The sequence below is a fragment of the Saccostrea cucullata genome, unplaced genomic scaffold, assembly GCF_032062105.1.
Source record: "Saccostrea cucullata isolate Sc308-1 unplaced genomic scaffold, CSIRO_AGI_Scuc_v1 ctg12653, whole genome shotgun sequence".
Classification (NCBI taxonomy): domain Eukaryota; kingdom Metazoa; phylum Mollusca; class Bivalvia; order Ostreida; family Ostreidae; genus Saccostrea; species Saccostrea cuccullata.
This window is the reverse complement of record NW_026922320.1, coordinates 10,845-19,515: the sequence shown is the minus strand read 5'-3', so window position 1 is coordinate 19,515 and position 8,671 is coordinate 10,845. Positions and strand designations below refer to the sequence as shown.

General features: G+C 33.0%; 1 long non-coding RNA gene across 1 annotated transcript; it reads left to right on the top strand.

Moving 5' to 3' along the window:
- The first annotated feature begins 4,031 nt into the window (after positions 1-4,031).
- On the top strand, positions 4,032-5,088 carry LOC134261609 (uncharacterized). The gene is made up of 3 exons (XR_009990854.1): positions 4,032-4,091; positions 4,777-4,859; positions 4,936-5,088. It is a non-coding gene; the product is annotated as an uncharacterized LOC134261609 (long non-coding RNA).
- The last annotated feature ends 3,583 nt before the right edge of the window (positions 5,089-8,671 follow it).

Sequence of the window (8,671 nt, the reverse complement as noted above, 5' to 3'; positions counted from 1 at the left end):
AGGGTCGTTCTGCAGTCTTGACCCTTTGGCGAGAGAGGGCAGAACAATCCTCCGTAACTGTAGGGCAAACTTACAATTTTGCTGAATATTAAGGCGGCTAATGAATTTAGGGGGGCAGAGGGCTTACAACTCGACGCCGTCGACAACATTTGAGTTAAATAAACTTACTCATATGATCTGAAATTGTTTTAGTTCTTCTTTAAAAAAAAAACAACAACAAATACGAGTATAAACAATAAAATCCGTACAGTTTTATTCAAGAGTTTAGGATATAAAAAGAATAACTATAGCAAAATGCACACATTAAAAAATTAAATTATTACACATAAATTAAGACGCATCATTATCAAGAGGAAAACTACTTAAATAATGCTTTAAAAATAAATAACAAGAATGTTTTAATCTTCTAGATGATGAAACTATGATTATATATCAGGACAGCTTAAAAGATTGTTTTAGCAGTTAATTAATCTAGCATTTATTGAAGTTTTTGATAGACACACATGAAAATACTTGTAGATGGCCAAATAAAAGGAGGTAAAAGAGGAGGAATTTGAAGGCGAAATCGAATCTGTTTCCTTTGAAAGGTAAATATATACGACTGAAAAGTAGCTGCAGATCTGTAGCGTTATGATTCTATATATTGTCTTTGAACATAACGCTACAAATTCCATAATGCAAAAAACGTACAATTTACGGTGCAATATTTTTGCGCACTTTTTGGGAAATTTTATCCACTTCCTAACATTGGTATTCAACTTTCACTCCCTAATTCTAGACACATTCTGTAGCCAATATGTATATTTTATCCACCTCCCAACCATTTATAGTAGTCTGTACAGGCAATAAACTCGCTTGATGTGAATTTTCAACAATCTATTAAATAATTTTAATCAAGCGAGTATATCACTTGTAGAGACGACTATAAAGGGTTAGAAGAGGATAAAATATATACAGATTAGTTAAATAATGTACATAGAATTAGGGAGTGAAAGAGAGTTAATTGACCGATGCTGGAAAGTGGACAAATTCTCCCTAAATTACGGGATATGTAGCGTTATGGTCAAAGACAAAGATATAAAACCATAACGCCACAGTTCTACAGCTAACTGAACAGGTTACTGAAATCAGCATCATATTAATCTTAAAAATATTAATACTTTCGACATTCAAGATTTCTTGCTAATTGAAAGGAGAGTCTATAATAAAAGACTTTTTACAGTGATTTCATCAAAATACCTGTATTTAACAATATATTAGCCAGTGGAATAGTTAGTATGCTGTACTTTTCAAGGTGAGAAAATTGTTAGGTCACCTGAGTCACGCAGGTGACCTATTTCTATCTGTTTTCGTCCGTCGTCGTCCGTCGTGTGTTGGCATTTGAACATTTTCGGCTTCTCTGAAACCACTGAACCAATTTCAACCAAATTTGGTATATAGAATCTATGAGTGAAGGGGAGCAAAAAATTGTGAATTTTATGGTCTCCGCTTCCCTGGGGCCTGAAAGGTGGGGCAAAAACCAATAACATTAATGAAATATTTAAAAATCTTCTTTACTCCTGGACATCAAGCTGTAAAACTGTTGGCATCAATGTAATAAGCATTGAGTCCTCTACCAAAATTGTGCAATTCATGGCCCCAGGGTCAGAGGTTCTATTGATTATAAAGTGAAAATGCATTAATTCTTTGAAAATCATCTCTGCGTCTCGGTATTAAATAAAATAAACTAAGTACATAGTTATGATGAGCAAAAGTGCATCTACCAAAATTGTGAATTTTATGGAACCAGGGTCAGGGGTTCTGGTGTAAGGGTGGGGCTTTATTGATTATATAGTGAAAATGTATTAATTCTTTGGAAATCTTTTCTGCTTCTGTTTATTAAATAAACTAACTTAAAGTATATCGTCATTATGAGCAAGAGTGCCTCTACCAAAATTGTGAATTTTATGGCCCCAGGGTCAGGGGTTCTGGTGTTAGGGTGGGGCTCTATTGATTATTTAGTGAAAATGCATTAATTTTTTGAAAATCTTCTTCGTTCTATGGGGGAAAATTTACAAGAAAATGCTAAGTAACTCGTTGTCCTTACTGACGCATTTCGAAAACCAGACCCCATGGAACTTCCTTAGACTGTACCAAGATTGCAAGAAATTTATATCCTCCGTAAATATTGAAAAACAATGTGTCAATCTGATTTTTAAAAATCAGATCCTTTGATCCGCTCACATAAAGATCGCTACACAAGGATGTGAAGAGACCCCATTCAGGGTCATCTCCTGGTGACCTCTCAATTATCCAACCAAACGTTCACCTCCAAGAATTTAGAATTATCTCGGAATTCAGTTACAGAAGTAAAAGCCCCGATGACACACGAACGGAAAATCGTGACCTAGTTTCCGTAGTCTGCTAAGAGAACGACTACAGCCTTTTCTGTACAGAAAATAATAAGTATTTGCTTTTGTCTTGGTTTTTAGCTCTTTGTTTGGTACGAAGCGATAAAATGGAAAAACCCCTACATAAACAAATACATGGGCGCAGACATTTTGGACACCCAAAGTTGTGCGGAGGAGAAAATGCTACCTGGCGCGTGATTGGTCAATAAGAGAAAAGACTTGATATGTATTTGACAAGTGAAATAAAGTTGATAAAAATGTAATATCAAGACTTGGGTTTCTTTGAGATATGTAGGAGTTACAGGTAAAAATTTGAAAGGAGGGGTGCCCTTTGGTTAGAGATTTTCATTTGGTGTCAAACGCACCTTGTTGTAAACAAATGGAAATTGAAAGTAAAAGTGCCGCGTGACGGTATATTTTTTCTGTCATTTTTTGTTTTCCAATATCTCGAACTTTCACGACAAAAAGGCCATTTGCCCGAAATTCAATATATGTATGAGTGACAGGGGCTCAAGTTTGTATGGAAGTCTATGGGAAAACATTTAGTGGTGTTTGTCCTATAGAACAGGTATGTATTTCATGGAAAAACATGGATTACAGCCAAAAAATCAATCAGTTCCTATTTTTTTGGCATTGAGATCATATTTTAATTAGTTTTTACTATTTCTTAAAAAAATAGAGGGTTTGGGTAAATTGAGGTCCACAATGGGGGCTGCACATGGTGAAAAAATGCTAAAATATTTGCCCTAGCTCTCATATTTTCAATAAATGTACATGTAAATGATTTTAAATAAATATTTCTGCTGAAATTTACTGTGAATATTGTAAATAATACAATATATTGATGTTTATGGGCATCATCAATACACAGAACATATGAATATCCCCCTCGCAGTTTGAGAAATTCATTTAAATCCATTTATTTTATGAGTGCAGACATTGGAACAGATTGACTAATCCTCTTTCAAATTTGTGTAAATTAGAGTTGATTGAATAATTTATAACAAAATTAGACTGCTGTTAAGTAATTAGGTTACTTTGTTTTTACTTAAGGGGCTAAATCCAGCAACAAAGCCAATTTCAGTCAAGTAATCAGTGCTGGCTTGATATAAAAATTATAGTTTGGGGAAAACTTAGAGATTACTAGTAGGAAATTTAATTGAGATTACTGTAAAATATATTTTAGCAGAAAATACATTGAAAATCTAAGAAATTTGCAAATTCATTATTATTGCAAAAATGATGAAAAAAGTGTCTGAATATCTTTCCTCCTTGCCATATCCAATCTTGTTATTCTGCAGAAAAGAGGGGGGGGGTTGTACTCTAATGATGCTGGAAAATGAAGGAATTTTTTTTAAAATGTGGTTTATTTGAACAACAAGAGTCATGCTTATCTGCAGTTATTTTTTTTCAATTTCTTAGATATTTTTAAAAATAATTATCTCAGTAAATTCTATTTAAACATGAATATTTTAAAGCTATTTCATCACTAATGCTTATAAAAAATTCAAAAGATGGTGTAAATGATAAAAAAATATAATATAAGCTACTACATGCATTTATCAGTATGTTTTAATAAAATAAAATGTATTTCAGCGATGCATTCTCAAAAAGAGGAGATTAATGAACCCTCCCCTCTTACAATGAACTACACATGGACACTCTCAGGATGGTCCCTTTGCTCTCATTAAGAGTTCCAAGGTATATTTTTCCTAGAAAATCTAGTTCATCTCTTAATATTTAAGTTATTTAGAACTTTTGATAGATTATTAGAAAATAAATTTCTTCAGAACTGCAGTTATTTAAGCACTTTGCTTACAATTAAGCACTGTATTCAATCAGACAATATGATTTATCTGCCCTTGGCATTTAATCAATTTATTAATTATGTCAATAATAAGAAATGATATGCAAATGAATATCTTTGCCTTTCATGAGAATATACATATTTAACATCAATTCCATAAAATGTCCATGAAAATTGGCTAAAATATAGGTCACCCCCCTTCACAATTACAAAATTTTCAGTGGGGATGTATTTGATTCTCTGATGCCAGCAACCCACTGCTGATAGATTTTTTTTTTAATCTTATGTACATTTGAACTACATATAATTCTCTTTCTTTCCCTTGATTATTTTACCTACATTAGATTTCACTCTTTCCATAACCCATCTTTTTCTTACAAAAACCTGCTGATTTTCTTCATTTTCCATTAATAACGGGTACCTGCTACCCTGAATGATTAACATGATCTACCTTGAGAAATTATTAGAGATAATAAGAAAAACAAGCAAAACATATGCGAGATTAATCATTTTATTTTAAAAGTTTGAAAGAAAAATAGAAAAATGCTTCAATTTATTGACATTTTTTCTGTTTTACAGATGAGGGTCTGATTGACTGGGGTGTGAAATGTAACAGCCAATGGTGTACTTAAGCTAAGACTGTCAGTCCCAATATTCAAGAGGTGAGATAAGCAATGGATATGTGTTGTAAATTTACTAAATTGACCACTTTTTATAAATGTTTCTTTTACTCTATAGGAAAAACCCCTACATAAACAAATACATGGGCGCAGACATTTTGGACACCCAAAGTTGTGCGGAGGAGAAAATGCTACCTGGCGCGTGATTGGTCAATAAGAGAAAAGACTTGATATGTATTTGACAAGTGAAATAAAGTTGATAAAAATGTAATATCAAGACTTGGGTTTCTTTGAGATATGTAGGAGTTACAGGTAAAAATTTGAAAGGAGGGGTGCCCTTTGGTTAGAGATTTTCATTTGGTGTCAAACGCACCTTGTTGTAAACAAATGGAAATTGAAAGTAAAAGTGCCGCGTGACGGTATATTTTTTCTGTCATTTTTTGTTTTCCAATATCTCGAACTTTCACGACAAAAAGGCCATTTGCCCGAAATTCAATATATGTATGAGTGACAGGGGCTCAAGTTTGTATGGAAGTCTATGGGAAAACATTTAGTGGTGTTTGTCCAAATCTTCTCAGCTACTTTCACTTCTACATTCTTTTTCCCTAACGTTATTTAATACGATCTCGCTGATTGGTCAAAGTTTTAATTGAAGCCCGAAGGACCGGGCTGCTCTATACATATAAGTTTAAGTGTTGGTGTATGGGGATTAAGGTGAGTGAAGTTATTCAAATTAAAGGTTTTCTAAACATTAAAAAGATTGTTAATCAGAATATTCTTTCCCTTTATAATTTACGAGATACATACTATATTTATTTCCATAAAAGTGAATCTTTAAAAAAGAAATATATGTTTTTCATTTTTAATATATAAAGTTGCTTATCATTTACTATCGAAAAAATGACAGATTCCTTTTTTATGACAATTTTACTTACCGCATAAAAACGTTCTCCACACGGTTCGTGTGTTATATTCTTACAGTGGAATACATTTTGAACATAGGTGATGCATGTGTCTGGTTTCAACTTATATTTTATGCAGCCAACATTCACATGGGGAATTGATAAAGATTAAAAGGGTATCGTTTTTGTTCGATATTCATCCGAAGTTTTCAAAATATTCTCGACTATCGTCTCCATCATTTAGACGCATGCCTTTTTCACACATATCGAAGCAATTTGATGATCAAGACTCATTTTTTACTTTACTTAGTTCCCGGGCGACAATTGATGGTTACATCAATGTTTTCTTGTGAATATTTTTACGAGAAAGGTCACCAGGAGATTACCCTGAATGGGGTTACTTCAGATCCTTGTGTAGCGATCTTTATGTGAACGGATCAAAGGATCTGATTTTAATCAGATTGCAATGTGTATACCTCATGTGCATCAAATGGTACAAAAGATTTGTTGACAAACTCGTCGTCATCCATTTGCACGTGTTTTGGGCTTTTTAGCGTTTTCCCTTCGTGACGTCATACATTTTATGGTTGAGTGATTCTGAACACTGATTTTGGTGCATAGTAACTAACATTCTCATCTGACCAATATTCGTAATTTTCCGTCATGCGGTCAAAAAAATTCGATTATTATGCTGCCCTGCGTTTCTTTTTCCTTTCAGTATATAATACAATAATCTAAATCTTCTGTAAAAATCAGTTTCCTTCAAGTATTGTAAAATTGTATAAGTGTTAATATTTGTAAAAAGGTCATGCATTGTTTGCACATTATTAAAAAGTATGCTCCTAACAGGCGAAAAATCTGTACATTCTAATAGTATATAATTTTTAGTCATTGCACAGTCGCAAGATTCAGGTTGGTGTTCCCTGTTTAATAAATATGAATGAGTATATCTTGAATGTCCGATACGTAGGAAAAAAAATAACCCGCATATCATGATATATTACAAATGGAAAATGATACAATACAATTAAAAAATGTACAATTGATATAACAACTTCATCCTGGGGTTTCAGGCCAAAAGCAGATGTCTGATTTACTTTGTTTAATGTAACCAAAAGCAAGCTGTATTGCCTTTGCTTCAGCTGTAAATATTGATGCTTCATTCGGAAGTCCGTAGTCGTGTAGATAAAACATCGTTTTTAACCAATTCCAATTTGCTTTTCCTGAAAAAATATTGGAGATTTGAAAATGTTCCCTATATAATATGATTAACTTTAATCTTTAACTTTAAAAAAAATACTGCGGATAAATTTACGTAACTTTTTGGATTCAGAGGATAATTTTATGAGTATTTTTGATTACTTAACTGCTAATTTTATAAACCTGAGGATCGGAATACCTTAATATTGTTAAATACTGTAAAAATAATTTAATTCTTCTTAAGTCTAAAGGTGGTTCATTATCTTCAACTTATAAACTGTCAGCTGGAGAGGTTCGAAAAGCCCCCAAACACAATCGAAGGCCCTGGTGGTGGGCTGCGTCTAGTGCTTTTAAATAAGACGTTCTGGCTGATCCATAAACAATACAACCAAGTTTTGATCTGACTAAAGAACTATAGAGTTTCCGTCGAGTACCTCTATCTTCTCCCCCACTTAGTATTTGCTATGACTTCAATTATGTCTAGAACTTTTGTAAATTTTTCTTTTAGCATTTTTATATGTGAAATAAAAGATTTTTGATCGAAAATGACACCTAAAACTTTATTTCTTTGACAACTTTTATTGGATCCCACTAGGGCTGTGTATTGGTGCCAAGATTTCGATACGATACGATACGATACGATACGATACATTTAAATCCGATATATTGTACTTATTCTTAATAAACAAAGACACAACTGATTTTTTTTTACAGTTTATTTCAACAAATAACAAGGACCTATTTGAGTCCATGATCAAAGAGAAAAAGAAACAGAAGAAAAGATAACTAGATCAGTATTCATATCATGAATAAATAACAGTCAACATTTTAAAATTTCATATTTTTCTTCAAAAAGACCAATTCATTCACGCGTTCTGGACTCAAACAGGCCCTCGTTGCAGAAACAATGTCTCCTGTAGTACTAAACACTCTCTCTGAGGCAACAGATGTTGCCTGTACACAAAAGTATGTGCGAACAAGCCTGGCCAGTTTTGGAAAATAAACTTCATTTTCCTTCCACCACTCTAAGGGGTTTTCTTTCATGGAGGCTGGGTTATGTCCCTTGTAACTTTCTACCTCTTTTCTTGCTAATTCAGCAGGAGTTATGAATTCTTCACCTGTGACTAAAACCTCGTCCTCCCTAAACAAAGACTCTAAAGCAGTTCTTGGTACTTTTTGTTCACTGGGTTTTGAATCTGAAAAGGAATAGAGAATGAGATATCTCATGACAAGAAGTGTTGAACTAATGAACTATTAATGCTAATAATTCTATATATTTTTTTTTTTCCCAAACCCTCTTATTTTTAGAACCATTTACATAGTATTTTAGAATCTCTACATACAAATTCTTTTATATTCTTAATAAATGACATTCAAGATCTTTAGAACCAAATATCATTTGTATTAAATCAAACTTTAATGATGAATTTAATCATAATAAATTGACAATGTATTAATAATTGAAAATCTGAATTAAATTATTAATCAAATGCTAAAATTACAAATTAAATTAACCTCATCATCTGAATCATCCTCAGTTGAACTACCAGACTTGAGGTGATCAGGAATGGTTGGAAGTGCTGGCAGCGGAATGTGATTTACTTGTGGAATGTTGACTGGCGTCACTGGTTTAGCATCTACCTCTTTCTTGATTGCATTAACATTTAAGTCCATCACTGACAACTTGTCCACCAATCTTTCCCAAGTTTCTGCTTGAATACATGGCTTGCCTTTGGTTCTTGGATCCAAAGC